This window comes from Lissotriton vulgaris, chromosome 1_2 (genome assembly GCF_964263255.1).
Source record: "Lissotriton vulgaris chromosome 1_2, aLisVul1.2, whole genome shotgun sequence".
Lineage (NCBI taxonomy): Eukaryota > Metazoa > Chordata > Amphibia > Caudata > Salamandridae > Lissotriton > Lissotriton vulgaris.
The window spans coordinates 186,035,567-186,048,493 of NC_141686.1; the positions used below are offsets into that span (position 1 = coordinate 186,035,567).

Here is a 12,927-nt window from a genome sequence, read left to right on the forward strand (position 1 = left end):
CTTGCGGCGTATGGAACTAGACGTTTCTTGATATATTTTGGGGCTTGTCCGTACAGTGCTTTATGCGTAATGCATAGGCCCTTGAATTTGGCCCGTTGTTTCACCGGCAGCCAATGGAGTTTATGGAGGAGGGGAGTGGCCTGAGTCCTCCTAGGTTTATTGAAGATCAGTCTGACGGCATCGTTCATGATTATCTGAAGTCTACTCGACAATTTTTGAGAGATATTGTCATAAAGAACGTTGCCATAGTCCAGACGTACCAGGATCAGTGCTGATACTGCTCTTCTAAGCATGTCTTCCTTCAGGATCGGTGATAGTTTGCGCAATTGCCTCATTAGCCCCACACAAGTACCCACTACGGCTGAGACTTGGGCAGACATGGTGAGGTTTGCATCAATGATCAGGCCCAAGCTTTTCACTGCTTCAGCTGGTATTGGGGATGGCCCTAATTCGGTAGGCCAGAGGAGATTGTTCCAGGTGCTGGATGCCGTTGTGATCGCCAACACCTCGTCTTATCGGGATTTATTTTTAATGAGTTGGTCGTCATCCAGTTCACAGTGAATTTTAGGATGTTCTGCATTCTTTGGTATGCCATTGGACAGTTGTAAATTTGAATAATAATCTGCGTATCGTCGGCATAGTTGTATATACTGCAGTCCATCTGATTTAATGTTGAGATGAGAGGTTGCAGGTAGGCATTGAACAATAAAGGTGATAATGCCGAACCCTGAGGGACTCCGCATGTGATACCTATTGCCTCCGATACCAGGTTAGCCAATTGCACTCTCTGGACCCGTGACTCCAGGAAGGATGTCAGCAAGGCATGGGCGGTGCCCTGAATACTGAGATCCCACATCCGCGACAACAATAGGTCATGCCTGACCGTATCGAATGCCGCGGAAAGGTCTAACAGCACCAGGGCACATGGGTCCTTCCTGTCCACTTTAAGTCTCAGGTCGTCCAGCACGGAAAGCATGACCAATTCCGTGCTATGGTGGGCCCTGAAACCAGCCTGGTTGGGCTCTAGTACAGAGTTATTTTCTAGATGTTGAGAGAGAGTGGGCAATACGTGTTGTTCCAAGATTTTTGCTAGGAACGGTAGCTGTGAAATGGGCCTGTAGTTTTTAAGGATCTTAGTATCAGCCCCTGCCTTTTTCAGGAGGGGGATCAGGCGAGCCCCCTTGAAGTTGGATGGAATCTGTCCAGTTATGAGTGAGCTATTCAGGAGTGATAGTATGTCGTCCTCTAGCCCTAACCATGCTTGTTTAAAGACCCTTGGGGGACACGGGTCCGCCGGTGAACCTGATTTAACTCGGCCCATCACTGTTCTGATAGTTTCCTTAGTGAGTAAGGGTATTGAGGTAAGGGGCTGAGTGACTGTTGGGGTCGTTTTGGTCGGAGTATCGGGACAGTCCAGTCTGGGGGTCATCTTAATTTCGGACAGAAGATCAACAATCTTAGTGGTAAAAAAGACTGACATTTTTGGCAGTCTTCTTGTGAGAAGGAGGGGGGCTGTTCGTTCTTTTTCCTCAATTCAGACAGAACTTTAAACATTTCTTTCTAGGGATTAGGAGAGGTTGCAATTCTATCTTCATAGAACTCAGCCTTCCTAGCCCTAATAGCTTGTTTGTATATGGTTAGCTCTTTGGCATATAAGGTTCGACTGTCAGAGTCATAACCCTTGCGCCAGGCTCTCTCTGTCCGACGCAGGGAGCGTTTCAATAGCCTTAGTGACTCACTGAACCATGGTGCACTTTTCTCCTTATCTCCAATTTTAACCCTTCGTACAGGTGCCACCACCTCAATGACGCTTTCCAGTTTTTGAGATAGTTTGAGACTGGCTGTCTCAGTGTCATCCTCTGGTTGTCTATTAAGGTGAGGTGGTAGTCTCTCTAGAGTGGAGATAAGTGTGTTGGTGTTGATTGTGTTCCACCTTCTCACGACCTGCCACTCAGCGGTATGCGTTGCGCTTTGTCCTGGAAATACTATTCTACCCTGTAACAGGTGATGATCCGACCATATGCAGGGAGATAGAGTAATAGGGCCTAGCATCTGGACTGACGTCCAGATCAGGTCCAGTGTATGACCTTTCTCATGAGTCGGACTATTCACCCTCTGGATTAGGTCTAACGAAGTCAATGCTTCATCTAGCTGTTTTGACATAGCGTCTTTGGGGGATTCCTCCCAATGGAGGTTGAAGTCTCCCATAATCATGAGACCCTCATACCTAGTTCGTAGGTCATGAACCAGACCCAGAAAAAGTTCCATGAAAGCTGGGGAAGTCCTTGGGGGGCGGTAAACGAGGAGTATCACCAAGCAGTTGGTGGTGGAGCAGAGCTTAACTCCCAGAATATCCGCACCTTCCAGACTATCTGCACAGATGATCTCGCATTTAAAAGATTTTTTATATAGAAGGGCGACTCCCCCCCCTTTCTACCATCTTTCCTGTTATGAATAGTGGCACTGAAATTGGGGGGGTAGTGCTGCTACCAAGTCGGGCATGGACGAGTCTTCTAACCAGGTTTCTGTAACTCCCAAGACATCTAGGTTGTCTTCTTGGAGCAGGGAGAACACTTCCAGATTGTGTTTTTGGAGGGAACGTGTATTAAGAAGAGCAATGCTCTGTGAGGTTATTTTACCAACTTCCCTCTTCAAATTAGTCTTGTAAGTAGGTGGCTTAGCTGTATATTTCAGCAATCTTTCCTGCTTCAATGTATCCAATATGCGCGGGCATAAGAGACTGGTGTTAGTATTTAGTGCAAGTACGGTTTCCCTGGAATACTGAGGACCTGGGCCAGGGCTTATGGCCCCTGGACCCAGCCGGACGTGGACGGGCGTAGACGGGCCTGACTCTGGCTCGACTCCGGCACGAGTCAGGCGCGTTCGCTGCGCGAAGGCATGGCCATCCCCTTTTATGCGCAACTAGAGCGCACTCGATCCTACCCCACACACAAGATGGCCGCCGCTATTTTTATGCTCGGGACCGGCTCCACAGCGTCAATGCTCGGCTGGGAGTGGTCCTAGGCTGCTGAAAAGAGGGGGAGCAAGGTAGTCAGCTAACACTTATTAAAATCAAGCTATTTAGCTAACATTTCAGTGCAATAAGTAAAACGCCGATTTTGGCTGTAAATACAATTTAAAAAACGGGATTAAGAAGTAATACAGCGCAAACTGTACAATATCATGCAACAGCCTCCCGACTTCCGCCTCAGGAGGTGCTCAACAATCAGGCAATCCTGTCTCCTGTCCCCATTGTTCCTTCAGTCTATTCACAGCATCAGTTATGGTGTCCCCAGGTTTTATAGTTCCTGCCATAAATGCTCCTACATTAGAGCAGTCAGTGAACATTTCCCTCAGGGCCATCCATATTTGGTGGCCGTACATGCTTGGTGTTTGTCAACATGAATGTTGAAATGTGTTAGTATTTTCTCCAATGAGACTACTGAGCATACTTTTGGCATGGCCTTTCGCTAAGTTTATTCCTGTGGTGTTATTTTCAAATCATGAGATCCATATCCCCACCCCATCGAACAATTATGGCAGTTTGGTCCTTACTCTTACTTTATCCATCAAAGCCATTGGCATATGAAGATCCCTCATGTGCCCTTCTGCAATAGTGAATACATTTTGTTTTTTCCCTAACATGGTGTTCCCATCATCTTAGGCAATCCTGCATGTTTGGGGAATTCCACGTGTTATCTCCCCCTCCATGCCAGATGCTAAGTTTATGTCCTCTGTTTCTTAGGATCCCTCCTCCAGCCTGGGTCTATTATACTAGCACTTCGCAGGTGGCAATATGGTTGTACAAAGAACTCACCTTCCTTTCAAGCTACTATCTCCTTTGGGGTCAGTTTGTCTTTCATGTGTATTCAGGAGGAGCAGCACACTTCTTTGTCACTGCTTCACTCGTACGCATGAAAAGTGGCCATCTTAATTTTCCTTGCTCTTTAGTTTGCACCTGGCTACCTTGGTCTCTTATATCTGGTCAGCCCCCTCTCTTACATTGATGATCTGGTGAAGCTCTGATCCCAGCCAAAAGCCTCTCCTCCAGTTCTGCCTCAGACTCTTCCCCAAACAGTGCTCTGTACCTATTCCCCTTTCTTCTCGTGGAGGGTGTGCCACTATTATTTCTTGATTCGCTTTCATGGTATGAGCACTCTTTCTCTCCCTCTCTCTCCTTAGTTTGCACCTTTCCTGTGAATCGCATCTAGATTGCCTCCTTTGCTCTGAGCTTTGCGCTGTTCTTTTTGGTTGGATTTTGTGCTCAAACTTAGGTTCGGCCATTTCTTTGGCTACCTGCGTAAACCCAGGGGCTCCCCCTTGTTGTCGGATCCAGGAGGATTGGGACCCCTTTCCTTAACCGTGCAAGTTTAATCACTGTCAGAACTGCTATTTTTGCATGACTGGACCTATCAGTTCATCATTCGGTAGGAGGGCTTTTGGATCCCTTGACAGGCAGATTGGATAACCGAATGAGGGAACAGCAGGCATCAGGGGAAATACCTCCACTCCTGCATATGGGAGGGGAGGTGCGGCCACTTTACTTGCTGATTGTGAAATAGGACTAACGGTCTGTGCCTCATCGAAGAGGACCCATATTTCTAAAAGTGCCTCTCTCCTGTCCTTTTCTTCTATGCATTTGGTCCATATCTGTGTCCTCATTTGTTCAAATATGTAAGTGTCAAAGGCTCCCTCCTTTGGCCAAGGAAACACACATGCCTTAAAGTGTGCATACCATTATTTAGCCTGAATTGGGGACCTCATTTGCTGGTTTATTGTTTAAGTGGCGCCTGCATGATAAATTGCGTTTTGAATGACAAATGCACCCTAGTTTCTCTCATTTAGAGAATCTTGGGTTCTCTCCTAGTTATAAGGAAATATATGCATGGGATTGCACGTTTGAACTTCTTTGCTATGTGCTCAGTGCTATTTTAAAGGTGCATAAAAATGAAAATTTTACAAACACAATAAACAATGCATATGAATTATCCCAAACTTGAAAAAATGCACTTGTTAATCAAACAACATGAAAATTTGGTATTGAATAATACATTTTGACTTTGGCATCAAAAATACTGAATTGAGAAATAGCACCTGTTAGACCTGGCGTCTTTGGTGTGTGTTTCTCCTTTCATTTTTGTTTCTGACCTCTTGTTTTGACTGTGTGCTGCATTTTGTTTTTGCTGGTTTTAGAACTATAGGTACTTTGCCATACTGACCAGTGCTAAAGTACACATTCTCCCTGTGTACATTGTATGTTTCTTTAGTTTATCTATGATTGCCATATTTAATTTACTAGTAAGCTCCTTGTGCAGGGTGCAGTGTATTTAAAAGGTGGGGCATGTACTTGTGCTTTGCACATGTGTTAATAGTGATATACTTCTAATCTTGTTTTTCACTATTGCAAGGACTGTCTCTCCCACAGGTTATCAGTGGAGCTCCCTTGGAACATCTTATAAGTGTAACTTCCAGTTGGGAATAGATTGAGATTTTGAATTTGGGTCTTTGAACTCATAATTTAAAAATACATCTTTTTGTGAAGTTGTTTCTTAAGTTGCATGTTGGGTTGTTTGTGCATTCAATATAGTCAGTCACACAAAGGGAGCTGAGGTGTGCCCTGCATATCTTGATGGATCAACACCAGGCTGATGGGTCTTCCTGAGCTAGAGTGGGAGGAGGAGATCTCGCTGAGACCTGAAAAGGGCTGTGCCTGTCCTTACACAAAGCTATCGCCACCCCGCTATAGTGTGTTTGGACCCAGGTCAGGCAAAGGCAGGGTCTTGTGCACTGCAAAGACTTTCCTTTGAGGTTTGTCTACTTTGAAGACAGACCCTGGCAAAAGTACTGGAGCTGTGTCACCCTAACTTCAGAATACTTCTGGACTGAGGACATTCTGCCAAAAAGAATAGCTGGAGAAGATGTCAGGAGGGACTGCTACTTTGCTGTTTGATTTGTTGAGTAGGGCTTCTGCTTGCTGCTTCTGCCTTGGGCAGAGAAAGTACTGGACTTTGCTTTCTTCATCTAACTTTCCAGGTTTCTACAAGGGCTAGTGTGTGCTTGCCTTCTGTTGAGAAGTCTCAGGGTCACAAAGACTTCACCTACTTCTGAATTCTTGACAGATTTCTCTACTGGGAGTACGGATGGTCAAGTGATGCCAACTCTATTTCTTGGGCCCTCTGATTTGTGTGGTTGGTGCTGCAGTCCAAGAAAAGCAACATCAACAACATCAGCAATGATGTGGCCTGCTCCAGAGCCAAGGGCAACGCTCATGATGAGCATGAGACACTTCGGGCATTGCACTGCAGCCTGTAAGCCTGGTGATGCCTGCAACCTATAGATACTAACTTTATCATTGAGGCCGCTGCATGCACTGGAGACAAAGGCACTGCTTGTGAAGAGCATGAGGCCTCAATGCCTGTTGACACCAGTGCCTCACCTGCATCATCGCTGAGTCAATAACCGATGTGGGGGATCTGCCCAACTAATCTACACTGCGGCGTTGTGAGGTACAGACACACCGCCACTGCTTTACCTCGCTTGCATCAGTAAGGAACTGATGCCTCACCTCCCCTGGAACAGTAAGGAACTGAGGCATTTCCCCCCGCCCCCTGTGTAGCAGTAAGGAACTGACACCTACCTTCCCGAGTGGTAGTAAGGAACCAACACCTCACCTCCCCTGTGGTGGTAAGGAACTGATGATGCTGGCACTTGCACCGCATCACCTCCCCATGCTGTGAACATCTTTCTTTTAATCATTACCAATGTAGTGTTTCTTTGGGAGTCTGTGTGACTCAGTGGCTGGCCTGCGGAACTCCCGGTCAGCTTCGTATGGGGGTTCATAACTATCACAACAGGGACACACTCACTCTTCCATATGAAATCGGAAGACTTAATGCCCAAGATCTTGAGGCTTAATGTAGAGTGGCGCAATGAATGTTAGCGTTATATTGGTTCAACGACCCAACAGGAACAAGATGCAGCCTCTCCCTTGTCACTAGCCCAATACTTGTTTAGAAGGCCCTCACGTTGTTTCCATGACCTCTTAGGTACTGCACATTCCCTCTGTAAGGAGATGTTGGACCTTCACCCAGGATCCTTATTATACTCCCCTAGGCTCCCATTGGAGTGGTGCACAGGGTTCTCATTGGGTCGGGAATAAGCAGCTACAGCAGCAGTCTGTGGCCTCGAAATAGGGTACATGGGAGATTTTTTTTAGAAAAATTCCTATGGCCATGTCAGCACCCTGTGCACTGCTCCTACTACACTTGTGAGTTTCATTTCTATTGAGCTCATAATTTAATGTGGACCTTGTTATTTGATACACTGGTGAAACTATGGATCTACCAGCACTCACAAATATCTTACAGGCCTCATTGTCAATATGGGTGATAGCAACACTGTATGCCTTCTCTTAGGAGTTCCGGCCGCTGGTTGAACCAAGGCGCACAGCGATTGGCAAGAAGTCATAAAGATTAGCGATGCACAATGGGCTTACCGTTGCTTCGTAATTTGCACTGTATCTTGGAAAGGTTTCAATCCTCTGGTGCACTTCAATTACCTCAAATGTATATATTACACCCGGCCCGATTGTACTTCTATGGCTTACACGGTGACACCACACTGCTTGCGTTGCAGTAAAGACGAGGCTGATTTTGCTCAAAAAGCATGGCACTGCCCCAGAGTGCAAAACTTTTGGCTTAAGATAGATTAAATCCTGGAGGATATCACAGGAGAGCCAGTGCCCCATACAGAACTAATAGTGCCCCTGAGCTACGATGGAGACATCCCAAAGGGCTACCGACAACTTGTGGCTATAGGTTTTCTACTGGAATTACGCAGATTAGGGATGCACTGGATGAAGCGCCCTCAATCTAATGTGTCAGAGTGACACAGTGATATGACCATTGTAAGACCCAATCAGACGTATACCATGACCTCATGCCAGCATGAAACTGCCCCAAAGACATATAAGGCCCATATCAGGAATACCTAGTGTGTGTACAGAACGATATGTATGAACACAAGGTAATGGATTTTTTTTTTGTCTGATTGGACCCAAGTAGCAGCCTTGTTTGTTTGATAATTGTCTGGAAATGCCAAATCTTGTGTGACCAGACGGCAGGGTTTTTCTAGGCCATTGGCTCCCGTTACATATAACATAAGCTGCTTTGCAAATAAACACCTAATTCCAACCCCTGCCGACAACCGTGGTGTAACCATAAATATTTTTGTAGGATCATCTCCATCGATTGATACAAACACACCAATGCTAGTCATGTCCAGTACTGCTTTTCTATTTGTTCAATGTACCTCATCTGTACCAAGGATGTCATTCTCCATTGCCTGACTGGTGAATTAATCAAAATGAAAATGCGTTTTTAAATTTTTTATCAAAGAACATCGGATTGTGTTGCATGTTTAAATCAAGCAAAGCTTAACATTGATGCGTATACAGTACATGAAAGCATTTTACTTTCCAGCACAGTATATGTTCAAGAAAAGTAGTGCTGCAGTGGACAGACATATATTTAAGTCATTTATGTAATGTTTGGGTCTGAGTACTGGCAACAAGATTAGTTGACCCTTGCTGACTGTGCTGGAAGGATAGGAGGTAAAAACTCAGATACTCTAATGCACAACCGAATATGAGGTGTCAAGATCACCATGTCTTATCCTTGCTGTCAGGCAATCAACAGCTCTTTGAGTAGTGATGCTGTTGAAGACACAATATTATTATGGATAACTATGATAGCCTTTGACAAAAACTCCCAATTCCCCATTTTCATGCTGCTTATTCATTACAAATGACCTACTCTATATATTAATACCATCGGTCTATATGTTATATTCAGTGTCAAACAAATAATAAGATGATTGAAGATGTTACTATTTGTGAAAAAATGTGTTTAAAAAATGCTTCATGTGCATGGTAGACCAAACTAAGCACACATGATAAAGCTGTGATTCCGAAGCCGTGGAGTGAAGGGTTAGTGCAAAATGACACCTTTAGTCCTGTAAAAAAGAAAAAAGCTATTCTTATTATTCAGGGAAGTAGGCCATTTTGTGCTAGCTGTGTGATGGCTATGGAAAAATGGGAACATTCCTGAGATAACCTTGATAGACAGGAGAAAAGCCATCAAGCAGGAAATGCACCTATATCTTTGCATGAAACCAAGAAGGGATAACCCGTCTAGTAAGTTTACATACAGGAAATATGTGGGGGACCAAAAAGTGTGTTTAACTATTTGCATATGCCTGCTAATATAAGGAGACCAGAAGATCACTGAAATTCAACTGCTGTTTTTGACACTCAGTCAGTTATTAACAGTGAAGCTTGCTGACCCTGCTTTGCCAGGTAAGTCTTTGCTCATCGAGCAGGGAGTTAAACTGTTACTAATCCTTGTATTCTGCAACAAGGGCACTGTATAGAGAAAGGGGACAGTGTGTGGCAAGGAGACTCAGCTGTGTGTAGGAAGAGCATGCATTGCGGGGCAGCTCAGGTTAAGGCTCGTTTTCATGAGGGGGAGACTAGAGAGTTGGAGGTAGATTATAGCGAGGGATGTTTTTCCATTGCAACAAGATGCTGCCTTAGCTGGCTTTTTATTTTGTTTTACATGCACAAAGTTGTCAGGTGACAGATGTAATTTTGAACACACATAATGTACAAATGTGTAAGTCTTATTCAGTAACTTTACTATGGTGCTGGAAATTTCAGGGCAGAGTTTATAACATTTGACACAGCACAACGTAGCAAGACAGCTTGCTGTGCTGTGTGAAATGGAGAGGACTGCAATGTGCTATATCTAACAGGATATGGGGCATATCTGCCCTCTGCCTGTGCTGCCGCACTATGAGCTGCCTAGCGCCAATGCATGTACCCTTGTTGGTACTAAATCCTGGTGCAAGGGTGCCTGGGTTGCATGAAGGATAGTTTTGGTGCATGGAGGAATAACTCCTGCACAAATACAATCCGTAGAGGTGTTTTCCTCTTTCTAAGTGTGCTGCAGAAGGCAGAATGCAGCACACTAAGAAAGAGGAAACAATAAGGCGAAATAAACATACTTCTCCTTGTTGCGCATACATGTTATACACAATGCCAGGTTTACCAGTCTTGATAAATTTGGAAATGCACCAAAAAACAGGGGTCGATGAGAACACCCATGCTCCAACTTTGTAACGCCTTCTTGGTACAGAGTAATGCAAGGCAGCGACATTGCCTTGCATTACTCTAGATTTCCCAAGCCACACAGAGCAACGCAATCCTTTGGTAAATGTAAGCTTCATATCTAGAACGTGGACACTCTTGAGTGGAGAACTGCCAGGTAAATATTGGTGACAATGCAGTATCTCATTGGTTTGGCAAAAACTGACCACTACTAATATTTAACTGCTTCTATAAAACACTTTGACATCCAAATAGTGTTTGTGAACTCTAGAATTGAAGACTGCTGACAAATGCAACTGATGTTTGCAGGCAAAGAGCTTGGTTTTGAGAGATTTTCTGAAAATGGAGAAGTTTTGCCAATGTTGGCATATTATTGCTAACCTGAACCTTTTAAACTTTTAGGGCCTGATTCACAGAACTAACTTAAGATAAAATCCTGAAATGACTACTTTTGGTATTCACAGACGTTAGGATTTTGTCTTAAGTTTGTCTTAAGACAGACTTAAGACAAAATCCTAACTTCTGTGAATACCAAAAGTAGTAGGTTTAGGATTTTGTCTTAAGTTAGTTCTGTGAATTGTGCCCGGGATGACTACAGTTAGTAGATTTGCAAAATGCTCACCTTGTATTGCTGCCAGGGATGGAGATGGTTTCTCTGAATACATCACTGTGGCAAGAGACCTCATTGTGGAGGAGAAATGCTATGATGCCATGGTAGCGCAGGAGTGTTCCTACAGCAGTTGGTTGAGTGCAGTTTTAGCTCTTCTGGACAAGTTTATTAAGGTTTGTGAGGAATGCTAGTAATGTTATTCCTCAATAATACCAATGCTGTACCTAATCTGTTTGTGGAATGGATGTTTGTCCTGCTACCCTTGATGTGCATGTTGTGTCTGAGAAGTGTTTATTTTGTAAAATAATAAGTGCTGATGACCATATTTTTCTCGGAAACCTATAGAATGCCCAATGCCAAACTTTTATAATTTTGATTCCACCTCATGTCTCATTCATTCAACCATTTCTCTCACTTTTGCAGACTCTTTTTTCATTCCTGCTTCTTACGTTCCCACTCTTTTTTCATTATTCTCTTCCCCTTTTTTAACCGCTTTTCTCCCTTTTACTTTCTTGCTCTGTATCAATGACGACTGAGGCAAAATATGTTCCAGTCCCCAAGAAATAGTGCCAGTGGCCCCAGCTTGAAAGCACCGGCTAACATTAAGCTCTGTCTATGAGCTGAGAAATACTCACACAACAAATATTCACAATATACCATCTCTTTGTTTGTGGGTATCTTGCAATCATCATCATTGTTATGCATTGTGTGAGAACTGGAATCTTCACCTACTGCACTTATTCTGTGTGTAAGGGCTGGTTACTGTGCATGATTGAAGTGTACCTGCTTGCTTGGCGTTTGAACTGCAGATGCTGGTAAGTACTTGCACTGTAAATGTTTTTCCTCATGACAAGCATTCACTAACTTTACCTGTTCATTGTCAGTGAAATGAGCAACGTAAAGGCTTCTACCATGTACCATACTTGCTTCATACATGTGTCAGAGAACATGTACTGTGGATATTTGACACAGTTAGTGTTGGTTGAGTTTAAGAAAAGGTTGCAACTGTACATGCTTTGTGTATGAGTGTACCATGTACTGAGGATGCTTGTCCAGTAGCTGCTCTGTCCATGAAGGAAGCCAGAATGGTACCTGCTCTGTGTCTTAGGTAACTTTAAACCGCAGATGATTTTACTGTTCTTGCTCATGAGAGAAGTCTGAAATGTGCATCCCTGACCGGGACTGTACTATACTGTACCTGTTGTATGTGAGGAAAGATTGCACTACAGGTGTTTGAAGGGTTTACACTTTGTCTGAGACAGTAGCTTGTACTACACATATCTGTATTATAATAGTTCTGGTGAGCAAAACATGCTTTCTTTGCCACTGCTGCAGCTTGTATGTCAGTATAGTGGAAACTTTCACTGCTGCTCTTACTGGGCATCTTCTGTGCATGAGGGTATTAATATCTTTTTCACCATATGCCCTCAGCAACCTAATGCCAATAACAACCCCTGCTAGCATTTTTATGTCTTTTCCACCTGAGAAAATACACTCATGAGATTCTGGCAGTATTACTCCTACCATGCTACCAAGACTTATATCGCTTTCCCAGAAACCACTTGCTCAGCTTGTCTTGGCATATTTAGTTCCTGCCTGCATTAATTTTCAGCAACTGCGCTGTTTTGCTCTCCTTCATCATATATATTAAAGACTCCATGTGCTACACTGGCAATAGTGTTGCTATACTATCCAACGCTTTCCTTCTAGTTCTTATGGTGCCATACAAAATGCTTCCACACATTTCCAATGAGCACACCTTGTATGTCCACAGCATAAATGAGCAATTACATTTACATTCCTTCGTCTCCTGTTCCGCTTCATCTCACCTTTATATGAACTCACCACTTCATAATACAAACATATAATGATGCGCTGCTCACCTTTATATGATCTCACTAGTCCATAGTGAAAACTTTGATTTCAAAAGTTACACTTTATCAACCTTTACCACAGAAAAAGTCAGTTTAGTATTTGCAAATCCAATTAGCGATTCTGACAAAATATCTTTTATGAAATTCAAGAATTTGGTCAGTTGTTATCAGTTCCGGGAATGGTTGAACAATTGCAAAAAGTTAATTGGTTAACATGAATAATTATAAGTCCCGGCCAACATGACACGACATTTTCATCATTTGTGGACAGTTCAATA

At 43.7% G+C, this 12,927-nt stretch overlaps 1 protein-coding gene across 1 annotated transcript in view; it reads left to right on the plus strand.

Moving 5' to 3' along the window:
• Positions 1-9,308: 9,308 nt before the first annotated feature.
• The window catches only part of LOC147734863 (galactose-specific lectin nattectin-like), an 89,816-nt gene continuing 86,197 nt past the window's right edge, over positions 9,309-12,927 (plus strand). Inside the window, exon 1 of the mRNA XM_086953655.1 lies at positions 9,309-9,355. The gene's annotated coding sequence lies outside the window, so the exon portion shown is untranslated. The remainder of the gene's footprint in view (positions 9,356-12,927) is intronic.